The sequence below is a fragment of the Schistocerca nitens genome, chromosome 11 (genome assembly GCF_023898315.1).
Source record: "Schistocerca nitens isolate TAMUIC-IGC-003100 chromosome 11, iqSchNite1.1, whole genome shotgun sequence".
Lineage (NCBI taxonomy): Eukaryota > Metazoa > Arthropoda > Insecta > Orthoptera > Acrididae > Schistocerca > Schistocerca nitens.
The window spans coordinates 70,817,707-70,839,748 of record NC_064624.1 but is presented as its reverse complement, the minus strand read 5'-3'; the positions used below and the strand labels follow the sequence as shown (position 1 = coordinate 70,839,748).

Genomic DNA, 22,042 nt, shown 5'->3' with positions numbered 1-22,042 from the left:
AAGCTGTTATATAACTTGGGGCCTCATGTTCAACAGTGCTTAATAGCTTGAAACTCTCGAGCCTGTTCAAGCATTTTCTCCTGTCTCCACAGATTGCCATCTATCCCACTTTACAGAGCAGCTACGTTCTGATCTGCTTGTTCTAAATATTCCATGGGCATCCTACAACCTTTGTCAACTTGTGGTTTCACCATCTTTCAGCAATGTTCCATAGAGGCTCACGATAGTAGCATCTGCACAGCCAACCACATTCGTTGCTTCTGAGATGCACTTACCCAGCACCAGGCAAAACCATCTGCTCTTTGGCAAAGTTATTTATGCCATTTTTTCACATACTGTCACTAGAATGATAAACACTCATTTCTGGTTGTATAGTTTCATTACTACGTGACATAACCACAATGCCGCTGGGTAGCAAACACTCCTATGGAAGTGGATATGATGATTTGGATCAACAGTGTATCTTCACAAAAAAGGGTCTTTTGGTAAATTGTTTAGTAATTCAATTTTTCTGCTTTGTTAAATTTTATGTCAATACACTATTACCAGTTCAAGTGCCGTATTTCTTATGAAAAATTTTTGTATTACAAAGCTCTTTACATAATTCTGAGTTAATGAAGATTAAATTTTTGCATCAAATCTTTTAATTATTTGTCCGTTTTTAAATATCATGTAACTACTGTACAAAAATCAGATTATAATTCCAATTGTTTGCAGAAACACAAGGACAGTTGAAAGAGCTCAGTGTGATTTCTAGGTTATGAATTTAATCCAAATGCATAATTTTTATTGTAATAAGTTAATTTATCAAATGTACTTTGTTTCTAATTGCTTTGTTTTAATTTTATTTTTTAGTTGTCTTTTATCTGCTTTAAACATGATTTTATAGTGTGTATTTTCCATAATTTCTCTGAGTAAATGTGAGGTTTTCAGAAATCTTTACTAATGCTTTGCCTTATACTTCATAATGTTTGTTTTTGGTCAGTTTTATTCGATTTACTACCAATTTCTTATTGGTGTAAGGTAGTTTGTTTATTAAGTTTTGTCATACTTTTAATAACTTGAGACAGTTGTTTTTAAGTGATAGGCATTTTTGAGTTTTGCAACACTTTAAGCTGTGTGGCTTCTTACCGAAATGAGAATGTATCTGTCATGATGGTTCTTCCAACATAATAGTGTGCTGCTATCTGGGCTATAATACTGCAGTAGCTTTTAAATATTTAGGGAATGCTGATCTAGTTGCAGTTTGTGGGCTCTCATTGTTCACACACTTGATGAGATATTTTGGTTGTGACTTGGAATGAAATTGCATGGATTTTAAATTGTGTCATTCTCCTTACAGTAATGTTGTTACACTATTCTGTCCAGCTACTTACTTACATATTTCTACTACAGTTCCTGTTGGTACTGCGCTCTCTGTGGATGGTCTACTTTAATCATAACAGAAAATATTTTGTTCTCTCAGTAACGCCTCCTGAGACAAAAATCATTACTATTTTTATACAAGTAAGAACAGCGCTCTGAATTCACAAACTTACAATACTGCTACTCTCATGAAGCTTAAATCCTGACTCGAAACTGCCCTATTTTAATAGTCTCTGAAAATAAGCTTGTGTTGATTCTGAAGATTCTGTACAGAAATTAAGTAAAGTAACCCACAGTGATATGTTAAAATCGGATTTCAAATGACAAAGGGAATGAGAGATTTACTTTAACAAAGTGCCATTAATTGTTATAATGTGGTATTTATATGAAAACACCAAAACAAATGTCATTATTAGTAACTGGTTATTACTGCCATCATCATACGATGTTCCTGACAACTTCTAGACGTTTTGTACTGAAACACATCTGGTAAATGCCATAAAGGCTGCAAGGACTATCTTCACATTATCACCATTGCTCTGACCCTGGTACCTGAGTTGTCAGCGCAACAGACTGTCAATCCTAAGGTCCCGAGTTCGATTCCCGGCTGGGTCAGAGATTTTCTCCACTCAGGGACTGGGTGTTGCGTTTTCCTAATCATCATCATTTCATGCCCATCGACGCGCAAGTCACTGAAGTGATGTCAAATCGAAAGACTTGCACCAGGTGAGCAGTCTACCCGACAGGAGGCCCTTGTCACACGCCATTATATTACCATTCACTTCAAGCTAATAGGGGTGGCATTGGCCAACCAAAAAGTTCTAAGGAAAATCAGTTGATACGATAATTGTTACCTTCCACTCCTGTGCAAAATGGTTCTTTTCAAAACCTATACCGTTAGACATCTGTCAAAAGACTAGCATTAGTGTTCACTTCAGGCCAAACTGAATCATAAATAAAGTAAGTATGATTCTAAATATTGTTATAAGAAGAATTATAGTACCTTTTGTTTGAAATTACTTGAGTGAATGGAGGTTGTTGGAAGACGATACAGCTTTCATATAACGCTAAAAAAAAGCTACTCTTCACTGTTGTTGTTGTTGTGGTCTTCAGTCCTGAGACTGGTTTCATGCAGCTGTCCATGCTACTCTATCCTGTGCAAGCTTCTTCATCTCCCAGTACCTACTGCAACCTACATCCTTCTGAATCTGCTTTGTGTATTGATCTCTTGGTCTCCCTCTACGATTTTTACCCTCCACGCTGCCCTCCAATGCTAAATTTGTGATCCCTTGATGCCTCAAAACATGTCCTACCAACCGATCCTTTCTTCTAGTCAAGTTGTGCCACAAACTTCTCTTCTCCCCAATCCTATTCAATACCTCCTCATTAGTTACGTGATCTACCCACCTTATCTTCAGCATTCTTCTGTAGCACCACATTTCGAAAGCTTCTATTCTCTTCTTGTCCAAACTGGTTATCGTCCATGTTTCACTTCCATACATGGCTACACTCCATACAAATACTTTCAGAAACGACTTCCTGACACTTAAATCTATACTCGATGTTAACAAATTTCTCTTCTTCAGAAACTCTTTCCTTGCCATTGCCAGTCTACATTTTATATCCTCTCTACTTCGACCATCATCAGTTATTTTACTCCCTAAATAGCAAAACTCCTTTACTACTTTAAGTGTCTCATTTCATAATCTAATCCCCTCAGCATCACCCGATTTAATTTGACTACATTCCATTATCCTCGTTTTGTTTTTGTTGATGTTCATCTTATATCCTCCTTTCAAGACACTGTTCATTCCGTTCAACTGCTCCTCCAAGTCCTTTGCTGTCTCTGACAGAATTACAATGTCATCGGCGAACCTCAAAGTTTTTACTTCTTCTCCATGAATTTTAATACCTACTCCGAATTTTTCTTTTGTTTCCTTTACTGCTTGCTCAATATACAGATTGAATAACATCGGGGAGAGGCTACAACCCTGTCTCACTCCTTTCCCAACCACTGCTTCCCTTTCATGCCCCTCGACTCTTATAACTGCCATCTGGTTTCTGTACAAATTGTAAATAGCCTTTCGCTCCCTGTATTTTACCCCTGCCACCTTCAGAATTTGAAAGAGAGTATTCAAGTTAACGTTGTCAAAAGCTTTCTCTAAGTCTACAAATGCTAGAAACGTAGGTTTGCCTTTTCTTAATCTTTCTTCTAAGATAAGTCGTACGGTTAGTATTGCCTCACGTGTCCCAACATTTCTACGGAATCCAAACTGATCTTCCCCGAGGTCCACTTCTACCAGTTTTTCCATTCGTCTGTAAAGAATTCGCGTTAGTATTTTGCAGCTGTGACTTATTAAACTGATAGTTCGGTAATTTTCACATCTGTCAACACCTGCTTTCTTTGGTATTGGAATTATTATATTCTTCTTGAAGTCTGTGGGTATTTCGCCTGTCTCATACATCTTGCTCACCAGATGGTAGAGTTTTGTCATGACTGGCTCTCCCAAGGCCATCAGTAGTTCTAATGGAATGTTGTCTACTCCCGGGGCCTTGTTTCGACTCAGGTCTTTCAGTGCTCTGTCAAACTCTTCACGCAGTATCTTATCTCCTATTTCATCTTCATCTACATCCTCTTCTATTTCCATAATACTGTCCTCAAGTACATCGCCCTTGTATAAACCCTCTATATACTCCTTCCACCTTTCTGCTTTCCCTTCTTTGCTTAGAACTGGGTTGCCATCTGAGCTCTTGATGTTCATACAAGTGGTTCTCTTCTCTCCAAAGGTCTCTTTAATTTTCCTGTAGGCAGTATCTATCTTACCCCTAGTGAGACAAGCCTGAACATCCTTACATTTGTCCTCTAGCCATCCCTGCTTAGCCATTTTGCACTTTCTGTCGATCTCATTTTTGAGACGTTTGTATTCCCTTTTGCCTGCTTCATTTACTGCATTTTTATATTTTCTCCTTTCATCAATTAAATTCAATATTTCTTCTGTTACCCAAGGATTTCTATTAGCCCTCGTCTTTTTACCTACTTGATCGTCTGCTGCCTTCACTACTTCATCCCTCAGAGCTACCCATTCTTCTTCTACTGTATTTCTTTCCCCCATTCCTGTCAATTGTTCCCTTATGCTCTCCCTGAAACTCTCTACAACCTCTGGTTCTTTCAGTTTATCCAGGTCCCATCTCCTTAAATTCCCACCTTTTTGCAGTTTCTTCAGTTTCAATCTGCAGTTCATAACCAATAGATTGTGGTCAGAATCCACATCTGCCCCTGGAAATGTCTTACAATTTAAAACCTGGTTCCTAAATCTCTGTCTTACCATTATATAATCTATCTGATACCTATTAGTATCTCCAGGATTCTTCCACGTATACAACCTTCTTTTATGATTCTTGAACCAAGTGTTAGCTATGATTAAGTTATGCTCTGTGCAAAATTCTACAAGGCGGCTTCCTCTTTCATTTCTTCCCCCCAATCCATATTCACCTACTATGTTTCCTTCTCTCCCTTTTCCTACAGACGAATTCCAGTCACCCATGACTATTAAATTTTCGTCTCCCTTCACTACCTGAATAATTTCTCTTATCTCGTCATACATTTCATCAATTTCTTCATCATCTGCAGAGCTAGTTGGCATATAAACTTGTAATACTGTAGTAGGCATGGGCTTTGTGTCTATCTTGGCCACAATAATGCGTTCACTATGCTGTTTGTAGTAGCTAACCCGCACTCCTATTTTTTTATTCATTATTAAACCTACTCCTGCATTACCCCTATTTGATTTTGTATTTATAACCCTGTAATCACCTGACCAAAAGTCTTGTTCCTCCTGCCACCGAACTTCACTAATTCCCACTATATCTAACTTTAACCTATCCATTTCCCTTTTTAAATTTTCTAACCTACCTGCCCGATTAAGGGATCTGACATTCCACGCTCCGATCCGTAGAATGCCACTTCACTAAAATATAAAATTGTGGAAATAGTTTGCAGGCTGATGCTACTTATTTGGATTTGTGTGTGTAAGTATTTGTGCTATTAAAAATTTTTATTGTTTAAGTTTAATGTGGCTACATTTACTAAGGGGAAGTTAACTAGTGTGCCACATGCGACTGCAGGTGTAACTCTCTCATACATTTATACCCATAAATTTGTACAAGTTGTAGCTATGCAGTTGCACATCGACATAGTTTCATATCTTAGATTACAGTGCATGGCACATGAGATAGATGTATGTAATTCATACATTGTCTCATAAAGAACAGATTGAGACACACCAGTATCCCCCTGTGGTGGTTGCATTAGTTAACTCTATTCAGTTATACTCAGGTTAGTTGATTTTCAACAAATATTGCCATAAAGCATGTTATGGGACATTTCTTAAGTATTTGCATTACTACGAATAATTATGAGTAGACTGATCCTTTCACATCAGAAGTATTAGAGACATTAAGTCAGTGGTCGTTTTTGGGCCAGTGTTGACATAATATCCATGAATATTGATGGAATACCTCCCTGCAAGCAACAACTCTTGCAAGACGTGCCGCACTAAGCACTGTGATGTTTTGTGTGTTCAAGAAATACACACATACACCCAGCAGAGATGTCCTTCATTTCCTGGAATAAAACTGGTTGCTGAAACACAACATGCACGGTATGGGAGCGCCATCCGTATAAGACCTGACCTTTAAGTCTGTAGTGTTCGTCAGTCAGAGGATAACAATATTGAAATTATTATTGTTAGGTAACAGTCACGTCAGCATATAAACCTCCAGCAACAGATTTTTTCTTCACCCCTACTGAACATTTTATTACAGGGAAAGCTTATATTGTGGTATGTGATTTCAACATCCACAGCCATGTTTGGGGGGTACACTCAAGAGGATCAAAATGGTGAAGCTGTCCTCCTGTGGGCTGAAACTTTCCATCTCTCACTCCTTCACGACAGCAAACTATCTCATTCTTTCTTCAGTGGACGCTGGCTATAATCCATATCTGCTTTTTGTTAGTGAAAGTGTTTTTCATACCTGCACTAAATCCGTCTGTAAGCCCATACCGAATACACATCGACGTATTATGTGTCAAGTTCTCCCACAAGTAAGCCCTCAAGAAATCACTTTCAGATGAAGGTACAACTTCAAAACGGCTGATTGGCAGAAATTATCAAAGTTATTGCATGAGAGAATTGTAACTATAGCTCCTGTGATAGATCAATATAAAAATTTTGTTAACGTCATTAATGCCTCCACCTGAGCATCAATTCTAAGGGGATGCAGAATGAACTATATCAAGGGTATAACACCTGAAACGACCACTCTTGTATAAGAGTACTACAGAAAGTTTGAAGAAGATCCTTTTAGTGCAGCCACTTCAATTCATGCACAGAATACTCTCTCTTCAATATCTGAGGCAAACAGAGAAGAATGGATACAATTAATGGCAGACTGTGACATGAGTAAAAGTAGTCAAAAGGCCTGGAGGCTATTACATCGCCTAGGTAATGATAACACTCAGGTCAACACATATTTTAATATTAAACCAGACCAAATTGCTCAACAACTCCCCATTAATGGCAGATCAACTAAATCCAGAAATATAGAGAAGAAACGATTATTCAGGCAAACAGACCAAGAGAATAGTATCTTATCTCCTTATTTATCTGTTGAAGAATTGAATTCCACCCTGAATAAATGTAAATAGGGAAAAGCAGCAGGACTGGATGACATTAGAGCTGAACAAATCAAGAATTTTGGTGCCGCTAAAATGCTTTGGTTACTGCAATTTAGGGGCAACTGTATTCGAGAGTGCAAGATCGCTAAAGTATGGCGAAAAATCAAGAGTATTGCCATACCGAAACATAGAAAGGATAGGAAAGATCCCAAAAATTATAGACCAATCTCTTTACTCTGTCACCTCCACAAAATACTGGAGAGGCTCATTCTTCAGAGAATGATTAGAAAGGCGGAGCCTCTTCTAATACCACAGCAAACAGCTTTCAGAGACGGGAAGAGCTGCACATCTCAGATATTAAACTTAACACAACATATCGAAGATTGATATGAGAAATGGCACATTACAGGTGCTGTATTTATCTGTCTGTCCACAGCTTGTGATGCGATCATCCATCGGCTCCTTCTGAGTAAGGTTTATGACATAACTAAAGACTTCACATGCATGTGCAATATTAGAAACCTTCCCCAGAATTCCAGATTTTTTTTGGAATTTTAGGGTAAGAAAAGTAGGTGGAGAACTCAGAAAAATGGGCTGCCACAAGGCAATGTGCTTGCACTGCTATTATTCAACATCTATGCGAACGATCAACCTATCCCTGAAGGAGCTCGAAGCTTTATTTATGCTGATGACCGCACTATAACTACTCAGGCTGACTGTTTTGAGACTGTAGAAGATACGCCATCAAAATCCTTGAAAGAATTCACTGTTTACTGTAATGGGAATTACTTGATACCTAATCCTGCCAAGACTCATATCTGCGCTTTCCACCTCAAGAATAAACAGGCAAATAGATCCTTAAAAATATCCTGGGGAGGTATCGTACTCGAACATAATCCTACTCCCCAATATCTTGTAGTAACACTGGATCGCGCGTTAACATATAAAAAGCATTGCCTAAACACCAAACAGAAAGTGGCAGTCAGAAATAAAACAGTGCGACAATTGACACATACGTCGTGTGCTAATCCATGCACTGTGAGCTCAAGTGCGCCTGCTGTATGTTGTTCCACTGCTGAATATGCATGTTCAGTATGGTACAAGTCCAGTCATGCCAGGAAAGCAGATGAGGCTCTAAATGAGTCTTGCCAGATTATCACGGGTTGCTTAAGACCTATTCCTGTGGACAAACTCCATTGGCTCGCTGGCAAAGATCCTCCTGAAATGAGACGTCAGGTAGCTGCGAGATATGAGAAAAGTAAGGCCACAACGAAGAACGCCCATCCACCATATGAGGCAGAAATCAAGAAAGAGCTTCTTGACAACTACTGAGGCTCTCATCGAGAATCCATATGTGGCAAGGATCTCGCGATGGCGGGAGAAATGTCGGTATTTGGAGAATGGATCGCTCCAAAGGAAGAACTTCCTCCTGGGTATTCAGAGAAGTGGTCAATATGGAGGTCTCTCAATAGATTACGGTCAAACACAATGGACCAATCTGCTGTGTTCCTCATCACCAACCACCTGCACCATACAAGACCTCATGAGAGATACACCAAATGCACTTGATGTGTCCAATTTTTGTCCTCTTTTGTGTAAAATTATGTCAACACTTATATATATTTTTGACATTTAGGTACTTCTGAAATGACATAAGTAAATAAATAATGTAATAAAAGTAACAGTAAGAAAAAACTGTATCATTTGTTTCTATTGTCCAGAGAAAAGAAGATTATTCATATGTTAGTGGAGGAAACATGGCAAGACAGCTTTTGGCACAGTGATATTAGCAACGAAATAAACCCAGCACTGCATCCTTTTTATGGTTAACTAGCTGGAATGCCACAATCATAGTATTAACTCTCATCATTTTGCAGGTACGAAGATGCACAACCTACTTAATAGAAACACAGTTCGATATTCCTTCTGACAAGAACAGGGAAAGTAAGGATATGGTGGAAAATATTAGTACTCAGTGTATGAAAATTTAGCTAACACTAAAAGGATGATTGATAGTAGCAGCTAAGAGTTGTGCTTAAACAAAAAGAGAAACGAATGAAATCCTAGCACGAAACTGTATCAGCATCATTTTTGGGAATATAGGAGCTGCTGCAGTGCAGAACACCAGGTGGATTGTGGGCAAGATAGAGCTGATGGTTGCGTGATTGTTTGAGGGCCAATTAAGAGTCATGAATATAGTCAGAGAAGTCTGCAGTTATTGCAGTGCTAGTTTATATTGGGCCCTCCAGGAAAATGAAGTTGCCAGTCTCGATAGCAACAGGGATGGGTTGCCTGCTCTGTGACAGAGATAAAACCCAAGTGAGGCTGTTGTAGATGGCACAAACCATGTCTGCTTTAGCACAAGTAAATAAAAAAAGACTCACAAGCATATCGGACTAAATCAACTCCACTGTACTAGCATATGCACCGAGCTATGATTGAGCACACAAGGTAGAACTGTAACGAAAAAAGAAAAGACAAAAATTATTAAAATCTAGGGATCCTTGTTTGGACTAGCACACCGAGTTGTACATTCTTAACCTTTCACCCTTTTCAGTGGGCCAGGGTGTAGGTGAAGGGATATTGTTAGGGACATAAAATTACAGGGCAGCAGAATTTGTTCAGATCTGAGGTTGGTTTATATTACAGTAACGGAATTAAAAAAAAACTCTATCCATAAGAAAAGGTTTGCTGGCCATTAGGTGACCCAGGGTAGTTGTCATATTCCATATCTGGCAGAACTGTTGAAGTGACATGCTCAGAGAAAGAAAATATTGGAAACATTTGGACAATCGTAATGGAAGGAGTCTTCAGAAATACTGTAGTAATAATAACAACACAAAAAGGCTGTGTTGATACTGAGGATAAATATGGTAAGCAATAATTATTTTAACTGTGTGAATCAAAATGTATTAGAAGTACAAAGTGCCAATACATTTACCATGAGTAGACTGATACTGTGCAAAAATTGGTAGAAATTTGAAAATTTGTTAGCCAGTTGTTAGTCCACAAGAGAATGAAATGGAAGAAGAAAATACATTAAAGGGGACAAATTCAGAAACAAATGTGTACAGTGTTTTAGAAACTAGTATTCCATATTTTGAGAGGCAGTAGTATATATCATAACAAGAAAAACTGCGTAGGAGACATGGGCTCTAAAGTACTTACTGTACCTTAAGGGGAGATATATTGGAAAACGTAAACATTTATTCAAAAAATAATAACAGCCATATTTATTAATGTACAAATCTAAAATCTTGCATGTGTAAAAAAAAGGAGCTGTGTTTTAACGGAAAAATATTATAAAAAATGCAGGAATATTATTTTACCAGAAATCTGAATGGTTATAATAACGTGAGAAATCTAAAACAGAGAAAATGGGGTTCAAAAATTTTCTGCTCATACTTCTACATGTAATAAGCTTACCTCAGATTTAAAATCGTCCTTACTGATACATCCTCCAAATTTCTCTTCCCTCTTTACATTTCCCTGGCCCATATTTGCAGGTCAGACATTGATCCATTAGCTTTCTTGACCCAGCTCTCGTCGATGGTGTAAAAAGCTTTTGTTTTAAACACACCAGGATCTATACCAGCTCTATTCATCAATTCAGTTTTGCCATTATTTCCGTTGCTGTAACATAAAACTGCATCATAGACACCTACTTTGAGTACTTCAAGTCCACAGAATGTCTCTGAAGTTTCTGGTTACATCAGGAGATGAGTTTGGAAGGCAGTAGAGGATCCTATTACCATTTCATGTCCACCACTGATACAGAGTCTTGCCCAATCAGTCTCTCATCCAGCTTCAGTTTCTATCTCAATGGATTTCAGTTTTTGTGTACTGTGACAAATACATTGCATACATTTCCCATTAGCCTATCCTTTCGATGTACACTTAAATTTTCCCCCAAAACCTCATTGCTATCAATTTCAGGTTTAAAATGGCTTTCAGTATTACGGAGGCTTAATTGCTTTTCACGAGTGCTTTGAATTCTGGCACTTTGTTGCGAATGCTTCAGCAGTTAACCACTAGGATTCTAATGCTCTCACCTGTGGGAGGCATTTGCTTCGATCTTACACTGATACTACTTGTGGATTTACTGCAACTCTTGTCCCCAGGATTGCATAGTACGTCGCCTAGTCTCAAAAGACTTTTGTTTGCTCCCACATACAATCAGCTACCTGGCCAGCAGCCTCTGATGTGTAGTGCACACCTGACCCATCTAGAGCACCCTACAGTTCTCAACAAAATGGCGCAAGTCCAGGAAGTAGCTGTCTAGCTTGTCACAGAACTTCCACTCAGTGCAGAACCAATGATCCACAATGAGTTCTGCAGACAATGCTGCAAATTGTGAGGTCTGCTGAAACTGTACACAAGGCTGGTCTTCTCAGCCTTCTCTATCAGTTGCTGGAATGATCCCAGTACGACCTCAGAGCCCAGATAATAGGCTTCATTTATTCCAACATGGTTGCTTACAGTTGCTTGCACCTCATTCCCTCAATGGCTGTTGAAATAGCCTCTTCAACATGTTGAATGAGGCCTCCAGATATACAAACAGGGTGCATCTCATGCCCTTTCCTGTCGCTTGCTGCCATTTCCCTAAGGGGAACCATCATTCCCTGGACAATTGAACCGCCAACAGTTAATACACCTCTGCCTTTTTGCGTTTACCTTCTACTGGCACTGGACAAAACAGGTTTCCCAAAAACAGGTGAAGTGAGTCCCACTGGCTTAGTTTCAGTTTCAATTTCAGTGAATGACAGCACCTAGAAATTGATGTTTAGGGTATCAGTACAGCACGCTAAGCCTCCATGGTCCCTGTTGACAATGTGGAGGATGCCTGGATCTACCACCACGAGTAATGGGAGATTCCGTATTCTCTTCAGAGGAGACAGGGTCCACAGGAGAGGACAGTACTTGAGTCACCATTGAGACTGGTACCACAGGTACATGTCTCTCGGGAATTCTTCACCACACTGATTCGCAGCAGCTGACAGTCCTTTGACAGTAGTGAAGGCGATTTCCAGCTGCCTACAAAAGCCAACCAGCTCATCCCATTTTTGAGAACTGCATTCACTCCAGGGCTCAATTTTGGCTGGCGCAATGTATTGCAGGAAAGTGAACAAACAACTTCAAAATAAGCCTTATGTCCATTGAGCTAAAAAGCTACTAATTCCCGTAAGAACTGAAGCAAATATAGAAAGCGATATTTCTATTAAGACGAGAGTAAACTTTTTAAGGTTAGTTATAGCTACTTGGAAATTTGAAAATGGAGTTAATTTATGAAAAATGTAGGTAATATGTACGTTCCTTAATGGAAAATTATATGTTTGCTACAGTACCTAAATCACAAACTTCGATTTACAACAAGTTAGATTATGCACAGGACAAGTAGCTTCTGAAAATTCTCGAAAATGCACTTTTATTAGCGTCGATATACGGTGAAATTTGGGGTGATCTACTCTTTGGCAGTAACTGTGAATAACAAACTTCGATTTTCTATGGAATAAGTTACCCAAAAAGACTCGCACAGGTATCTTGCGAAAATATAGTTTTGTAAGCGACTTTAATTTCTCACAAGTAAAGTATTTCTCAAGTAATTATACAATGCAATTAGAGATAGATCGTTTTCAAAAGGATAGGTCTACTCTTCTCAAAATTCTTATAAGAGCAAAATTGAGTTTATGCCTAGAATTAACAATAACAGTAGGCGTTCATTGTGACACTCGTGAATGTTCGAGTTTCACAATAGACCAAAATAGAAACGGATATTAATACAATCAATAATAGATTATGCTTAACTGACGTGATCAGTAAAATATGTGAATCTAGAATTTCAACTCGGCACTTCAGTCTCACACAAAGGAAAATTCCGAAGTCTACTTTTACATATAAACAAACATGTAAACTTCACAGGTTTTTAAGTTAGCTGTTTCTGTGCCAACTTCTACCCTAGCGTGCTACAGAAGAACACTGCAGAATGTGCTAATCAGTCTAAATATAGAAAAATGTGCAGCACCAACAAAGCACAGCTTCTGCTTATTCCAGCTAGCTAGATATCTGGAAGTGCAATATGAGTTAGGAGTTTCAAGACCAGCACAGAGGAGAAAACCTCTGCTGTGTGTGTGTGTGTGTGTGTGTGTGTGTGTGTGTGTGTGTAATTGCACATAAATTTGGACAAAAATTTATGAAGCAATTTTCATTAATCATTTGAAGTTTGGCTTCACTGGCCTGTGTGAGATACCAATGTAAGATATACTTTTATCTTATGATCATAAAATGCATTATTCTCATCTTAACATCTGTAACACAATTCGTTAATTCTTTTTACTACTAAAAACAGTCTTGATCACGATTTATTTATCAAGGTGACTGGTTTCGACCACTACTGTGGTCATCTTCAGACCTACAAGTTGTATACAAAGCTTTAATTAGAGGGCTACATGCATTAAAGAAAATACAGAAATTTATAAAGCTATAAAACGATGAATTACCATTGAGCAGGAACCTCTTTCTGTTGGAGAATCACTACTGGAGAAACCAATGCACATATTACTATATAGAATGGAGGCATCGTTTTGTAGCTTTATAACTTTATGTATTCTCTTTAATGTATGTAGCCGTCTAATTAAAGCTTCGTATACAACTTGTAGGTCTGAAGATGACCACAATACTGGTCGAAACTGGTCACCTTGATAAATAAATCGTGATCAAGACTGTTTTTAATAGTAAATATTTGTATGACATTGATCACTGCCTCTCCCATAATGTATTCAAAAGTAATTAATTTATTGCCAGGTCAGCTATTGGGAGACTGCAAGAAGTTTAGAGGGTTATGCACTAAAATTATGAAACTTAATTCCAAATTTTCTTTTAACAAACAATGCCTAATGAATCATGAGATACCTAATTATGTAACAATTAGTTTTAATACCAGATCAAACATAGAAAAATTTTTGTGACAGAAGAGTAGCATTTTATGGGTAAGATCTGAAATTAAACATGCATATAAAGAAAAAGATGCATTAAATCTTGAAATGTACAATTTACATTTAAAAATTAGCAGTCAGTTGTCACCTTTAATATTTTCACAGTTACTTAACTTTACAGATGACAAAATTAATGCAGTACGAGAAATTATTCTTAATAAGCATAATAAGAAAATTGCAGCCCTTGTTAGTCACCAAAATGTGTGTTCATAAGATGTTTTACCAAATGTACATAACTTGTATCCAAGAGTAAGCAATCTAACCAAAATTACTTTTACTCCTGCAGAGACAACACTTTCAAACAAAGGCCTAAAATATAATTTAGCTCCAGAATTGAGCAATGCAAATATAAGTTTCATATCAGCGCACACTCCGCTGCAGAGTGAAAATCTCATTCTGGAAACATCCCCCAGGCTGTGGCTAAGCCATATCTCCGCTATATGCTTTCTTCAGGAGTGCTAGTTCTGCAGGTTCGCAGGAGAGCTTCTGTTTGGAAGGTAGGAGACGAGATACTGGCAGAAGTAAAGCTGTGAGTACCGGCCGTGAGTCGTGCTTCGGTAGCTCAGTTGGTAGAGCACTTGCCCGCGAGAGGCAAAGGTCCCGAATTCGAGTCTCGGTCGGGCACACAGTTTTAATCTGCCAGGAAGTTTCATATCAGCGCACACTCCGCTGCAGAGTGAATATCTCATTCTGGAAACATCCCGCAGGCTGTGGCTAAGCTATGTCTCCGCTATATCCTTTCTTTCAGGAGTGCTAGTTCTGCAGGTTTCGCAGGAGAGCTTCTGTAAAGTTTGGAAGGTAGGAGACGAGATACTGGCAGAAGTAAAGCTGTGAGTACCGGCCGTGAGTCGTGCTTCGGTAGCTCAGTTGGTAGAGCACTTGCCCGCGAAAGGCAAAGGTCCCGAGTTCGAGTCTCGGTCGGGCACACAGTTTTAATCTGCCAGGAAGTTTCATATCAGCGCACACTCCGCTGCAGAGTGAAATTCTCATTCTGGAAACATCCCCCAGGCTGTGGCAAAGCCATGTCTCCTCTATATCCTTTTTTTCAGGAGTGCTAATTCTGCAGGTCTCGCAGGAGAGCTTCTGTAAAGTTTGTAAGGTAGGAGACGAGATACTGGCAGAAGTAAAGCTGTGAGTACCGGCCGTGAGTCGTGCTTCGGTAGCTCAGTTGGTAGAGCACTTGCCCGCGAAAGGCAAAGGTCCCGAGTTCGAGTCTCGGTCGGGCACACAGTTTTAATCTGCCAGGAAGTTTCATATCAGCGCACACTCCACTGCAGAGTGAAAATCTCATTCTGGAAACATCCCCCAGGCTGTGGCTAAACCATGTCTCCGCTATATCCTTTCTTTCAGGAGTGCTAGTTCTGCAGGTTTCGCAGGAGAGCTTCTGTAAAGTTTGGAAGGTAGGAGACGAGATACTGGCAGAAGTAAAGCTGTGAGTACCGGCCGTGAGTCGTGCTTCGGTAGCTCAGTTGGTAGAGCACTTGCCCGCGAAAGGCAAAGGTCCCGAGTTCGAGTCTCGGTCGGGCACACAGTTTGAATTTGCCAGGAAGTTCCATATCAGCGCACACTCCGCTGAAGAGTGAAAATCTCATTCTGGAAACATCCCCCAGGCTGTGGCTAAGCCATGTCTCCGCTATATCCTTTCTTTCAGGAGTGTTAGTTCTGCATGTTTCGCAGGAGAGCTTCTGTAAAGCTTGGAAGGTAGGAGACGAGATACTGGCAGAAGCAAAGCTGTGAGTACCGGCCGTGAGTCGTGCTTCGGTAGCTCAGTTGGTAGAGCACTTGCCCGCGAAAGGCAAAGGTCGCGAGTTCGAGTCTCGGTCGGGCACACAGTTTTAATCTGCCAGGAAGTTTAATATCAGCGCACACTCCGCTGCAGAGTGAAAATCTCATTCTGGAAACATCCCCCAGGCTGTGGCTAAGCCATGTCTCCGCTATATCCTTTCTTCCAGGAGTGCTAGTTCTGCAGGTTTCGCAGGAGAGCTTCTGTAAAGTTGGAAGGTAGGAGACGAGATACTGACAGAAGCAAAGCTGTGAGTACCGGCCGTGAGTCGTGCTTCGGTAGCTCAGTTGGTAGAGCACTTGCCCGCGAAAGGCAAAGGTCGCGAGTTCGAGTCTCGGTCGGGCACACAGTTTTAATCTTCCAGGAAGTTTAATATCAGCACACACTCCGCTGCAGAGTGAAAATCTCATTCTGGAAACATCCCCCAGGCTGTGGCTAAGCCATGTCTCCGCTATATCCTTTCTTCCAGGAGTGCTAGTTCTGCAGGTTTCGCAGGAGAGCTTCTGTAAAGTTTGGAAGGTAGGAGACGAGATACTGGCAGAAGCAAAGCTGTGAGTACCGGCCGTGAGTCGTGCTTCGGTAGCTCAGTTGGTAGAGCACTTGCCCGCGAAAGGCAAAGGTCCCGAGTTCGAGTCTCGGTCGGGCACACAGTTTTAATCTGCCAGGAAGTTTCATATCAGCGCACACTCCGCTGCAGAGTGAAAATCTCATCCTGGAAATATTAAACTTGTGATTGCTGACGTAAAGGTTGCTGCAAAACATGCACAATTTAGTAGGTCTGAAATATGTGACATTGCACATAAAACTAAAAATGTCATTACTAACGAAAAAGATAAAAATAACATAATAATGAATTAAAACTGGTAAAACAAATCAACCAGAAGTTAATAACTAATAAAGCTATTGCAATCATGGCAGATAAAGGGAATACTCTTGTCATTGTTAGTGAAGATGATTATGTTTTTAAGACTTTACAGTTTTTTTACGCTAATGGAAGAACTGAGGTTAATAAAGAACCAACTTCAAGATTTCAAACAAATATTAAAAAGCTGATTGATGATAGTGACTCTTTACTTTCACCTAAAGATAAAACAACACTTAACGTTATGAACCCCACCTTACCAAAGTTGAGATCACAAATCAAATTACACAAACCAAATTTACCAATTCATCTAATTGTTAATAATACCAACAGTCCCTCTTATAACCTGAACAAAATGCTTAATCAAATCTTAAAATTCTTTTACATTTATGAAGAAAATTAAAAACAGTTTTGAATAACAAAATTAATTTTTAATGTGGATATTCCAAAAAACGCATGGTTTGCATCGTTGGACATCACAAATCTTTACACGAATATACCTATTCAAGATACTATATTAACTTAATGTATCACAAAATCATGAGCCACAAAGAAATAATAGAACTCATTGAACTGTTAAGAATTACTCTAGATTTTAATTATTTTTCATATAATAATAAAATATACATACAGGAAGATAGACTTGCAATGGGGAATTCACTGGCTAGCACTATAGCAGATATCTTCGTCAATTATGTTGAAATTTAATTTTTCAAAAATAATCCAGAAATAACAAATAAAATTATATACAACAGAAGATGCGTTGACGATACATTGCTATTATATAACCGTTCTAAGGAAGAAATTGATGCTTTCGCTAACAACTTAAATACTTTACACCCAAAACTTGTATTTACAGTAGAACACGAAAGTAACAATAGTATTAATTTACTGGACTTCACAATTATAAACAAGAATGGAAAACAGAATATTTCTATTTATAGAAAACCCACATCAACCGATATAACAATAAATGCTACATCATGCCATCCATTAAGATAAAAAATGGCATTTTTTAAAACTATGATACATAGGATACCGAAATTACCTCTTCAAACTGATGCAATCCAGGAGGAAATTGATACATTAAAACAGATAGCAGTTGATAACAATTATAATTCACATCAGGTTGATCTGTTATATCAAAAATTACAAGAAACAAATGATGCTGTTATAAATTCCAAGAAGAGATTTACAAAAATGACATACATGGGATCTGTTTCAGATAAAATCAATAAATTATTTAAGAACACAAGCGTGACAATAGCATTTAAAACTAATAACTCCCTGCAGATGAAACTGAAACACACAATTGGGGACTCAAATATATACCAAAAGTCAGGCGTTTACAAAATAATATGTAATGACTGAGAAACAGTATATTGGCCAAACTGGCCACAACTTTCTAACACGTTTCAAAGAACATACTACGGGTACTGCATGTACCAAATCAATATTTGTTCAACATCTTGATGGATACAATCATTCTGAGGGTTGCATTTCTAACAATTTGAAAATATTACATACTGTGCCAAAAGGACCACTGCTAAATACATTAGAAGAAATTGAAATCTTTTCACTTCACAAAAGTAATCCATTATCTGTTCTAAACGAACAACTTCAGTTCAAAGACAAACATTTCTTTGAGCTTTTCGATGATCTGCCTTTAGTCGGTTTACTCTTCTGTCCTTCGTTTTTTAAGATTATTAAGACTTTTAGGAAATATTATATCTTTACATTGTAATTTTATTTCACCAAACATTATTTTATGACTGACGATCTGTTTCCGAATTTTTGCTTATATGCTTTTAGACTGTATATTGCTAATTCACATCCTTTTATTTTTGACACTATGGCTCATAATATTATAATTTTAAATTCCTTCCATTTTCATTATTTTATTTCTTTATAAGACTGGCATATAACTTAATGAATAGCAATGCCTTTTAAAAATTGTCACACGTCATTTACATACCAACTTCATTGACAATATTTCATATATATGGACAACAACTTCGTATCGTATTTGTGCAGCATGTAGTATACATGTCAGCTAAAGATTATTGCAGCCTACTCATTGAAAATCGTTTCAATAAAGACATGTTGCTGCTGAATAATACATCGTTTGACGTGACAGTCTTCGCCATTCCACTTTCGCAACAACTTCGTTGGAAAGAAGCCTGCTGCCACATCTTTGCACTGGCATTTGTCCTCACCATGGCAACCACTAGCTCGCCTATCGACTTTACAACAACTTCAGTGGAAAGAAGCCTGCTACCTCATCTTTGGAACGGCGTCCAACTTCACCATGGCAAGCAGTGGTTCCAAATGGTTCACTAACAGGTCTTGAGAGGGCAACCCATGTACTGCCAAACCGAAGTTCATTTATCCTACATGTTAAAATATTTTTAACACTCCTTAATTGACAATAGCTGTTTAATAAGCTAAGTTTAGTGTGTATTTGTTTTTAATGCTTGACAATATTCTTTTCATTAATAAATTTTAAATTGTATTTTGACTTATAACTCATTGGTTAGTAATGACATCATGCCGTCAGAAGGGGGCGGAGCCTCCATTATATATAGTAAGACGTGCACTGGTTTCTCCAGTAGTGATTCTCCAACAGAGGGAGTTTCCTACTCAATGGTAATTCATGGTTTTATAGCTTTATAACTTTATGTATTTTTTTAATGTATGTAGCCCTCTAATTAAAGATTTGTATACAACTTGTAGGTCTGAAGATGACCGCAGTAGTGGTCGAAACCGGTCACCTTGATAAATAAATCGTGATCAAGACTGTTTTTAATAGTGAATATTTGGATGACATTGATCACCGCCTCTCCCTGGATGTATTCAAAAGTAAATAATTCGTTAAGATTTTAAAAACTTTCATTATTGCCATCAGTGTCATCATCATCATAAATCTCTTATGGCAACATAAATTTGTATGAAAGCTTAAAAATATCGTGAAAGTATGTATCAACATAAAACTTTCAGTGCACGTTCCATTCCTCCCAATCCACATTACTCGCTGTAAGAGTGACAAGGAACAGTGCGTAAATCATATATTTTCAACTCTGTCATGCTGCTGATTATCAGGCGTGCAATACTACTTTAGAATTTGCCCACTTACTGTCAAATGCATTTAGCCTCAATGTACACTACTGGCCATTAAAATTTCTACACCATGAAGATGACGTGCTACAGACGCGAAATTTAACCGACAGGAAGAAGATGCTGTGATATGCAAATGATTAGCTTTTCAGAGCGTTCACACAAGGTTGGCGCTGGTAGCGAAACCTGCAACGTGCTGACATGAGGAAAGTTTCCAATCGTTTTCTCATACACAAACAGCAGTTGACCGGCGCTGCCTGCTGAAACGTTGTTGTGATGCATCGTGTAGGGAGGATAAATGTGTACCATCACGTTTCCGACTGTGATAAAGGTCGGATTGTAGCCTACCGCGATTGCAGTTTACTGTATCGCGATATTGCTGCTCGCGTTGGTCGAGATCCAATGAATGTTAGCAGAATATGGAATCGGTGGGTTCAGGAGGGTAATACCGAACGCCGTGCTGGATCCCAACGGCCTCGTATCACTAGCAGTCAAGATGACAGGGATCTTATCCACTTGACTGTAACGGATCGTGCAGCCACATCTCGATCCCTGAGTCAACAGTTGGGGACGTTTGCAAGACAACAACCATTTCCACAAACAGTTCGACGACGTTTGCAGCAGCATGGATTATCAGCTCAGACACCATGGCTGCGGTTACCCTTGACGCTGCATCACACACAGGAGTGCCTGCGATGGTGTACTCAACGATGATCCTGGGTACACGTTTGGCAAAACGTCATTTTTTCGGATTAATCCTGGTTCTGTTTACAGCATCATGATGGCCGCATCTGTGTTTGGCGACATCGTGATGAATGCGCATTGTAAGTGCGTATTCGTCATTGCCATACGTATCACCCGGCGTGATGATATGGGGTGCCATTGGTTACACGTCACGGTCACCTCTTGTTCTCATTGACGGCACTTTGAACAGTGGACGTTACATTTCAGATGTGTTACGACCCGTAGCTCTACCCTTCATTCGAACCCTGCGAAACCCTACATTTCAGCAGGATAATGCACGACCGAATGTTTTAGGTCCTGTACAGGCCTTTCTGGATACAGAAAATGTTTGACTGCTGCCCCGGCCAGCACATTCTCCAGATCTCTCACCAATTGAAAACGTCTGTTCAATGATGGCCGAGCAGCTGGCTCGTCACAATACGCCAGTCACTACTCTTGATGAACTGTGGTATCGTGTTGAAGCTTAATGGGCAGCCATCCAAGCTCTGTTTGACTCAATGCCCAGGCGTGTCAAGGCCGTTATTACGGCCAGAGGTGGTTGTTCTGGGTACTGATTTCTCAGGATCTATGCACCCAAACTGCATGAAAATGTAATCACATGTGTCAGTTCTAGTATAATATATTTGTCCAATGAATACCCGTTTATCATCTGCATTTCTTCTTGGTGTAGCAATTTTAATGGCCAGTAGTGTAACTGGGCCATGGCTGGTTCGTCTTATGCCTTGCATTAAACCTCGATTGCTATTCTGTGCTCAGTGTCCTGCAGTTATCATGATCATGCTGCTATCCTCTCTCTCTGCAAGTGGCAGAAGCAACGTGTATCGATATTTACATCCTTGTAGTATCTTTGGACTCACGCTTATAGTTTAAGGCTGTGCCATGCGGGCCGTTGGTTGGTTTGCGTGGAGCAGCGAGGAAATCTCTGTGGCGCGTGTCTGGCCGGGCCTGCTGGTGCAGTCCACATGCAGTCGGAATGTGATGGGCAGTTCCCATTGATACAGCGTCCGTGGTTCACCGATCCCAGGCACGAAAGTTGAGTCTTTACTTAATCTACCAGCCAGCCTCACCTGTTCACATTGAGTCTTTGATGTCGTAGTGCGCTGGATGTCGTAGTGGGCTGTTGGGACATTCCCGCAAGCAAAAACGTGTGTTTTCAAGTTGGCGGAATTCTAGACGCCCTCCTGTGTAGTTTAACTTAAATCGATTATTTTCGAATTGAAGTGCACCAGCGGAATCTTCCACCTTGTGGCCGATAACGCCCCTGTTACCTGCCCTGGAAGTTGATGTAAACTCAGGCAGTGTATTTTCCTCGTCGTGTTATGGCTGCCCAGCATGGCGTGTTCAAAAATGGTTCAAAAGGCTCTGAGCACTATGCGACTTAACTTCTAAGGTCATCAGTCGCCTAGAACTTAGAAATAATTAAACCTAACTAACCTAAGGACATCACACACATCCATGCCCAAGGCAGGATTCGAACCTGCGACCGCAGCGGTCACGCGGTTCCT

The 22,042-nt window shown here is 39.4% G+C and overlaps 1 long non-coding RNA gene across 2 annotated transcripts in view; it reads right to left on the bottom strand.

Moving 5' to 3' along the window:
• The window catches only part of LOC126213137 (uncharacterized), a 40,791-nt gene that overhangs the window by 10,324 nt on the left and 8,425 nt on the right, over window positions 1-22,042 (bottom strand). For both annotated transcript variants that reach the window (XR_007541080.1, XR_007541081.1), the window contains exon 2: window positions 10,469-10,675. This is a non-coding gene — a long non-coding RNA (uncharacterized LOC126213137). The remainder of the gene's footprint in view (window positions 1-10,468; window positions 10,676-22,042) is intronic.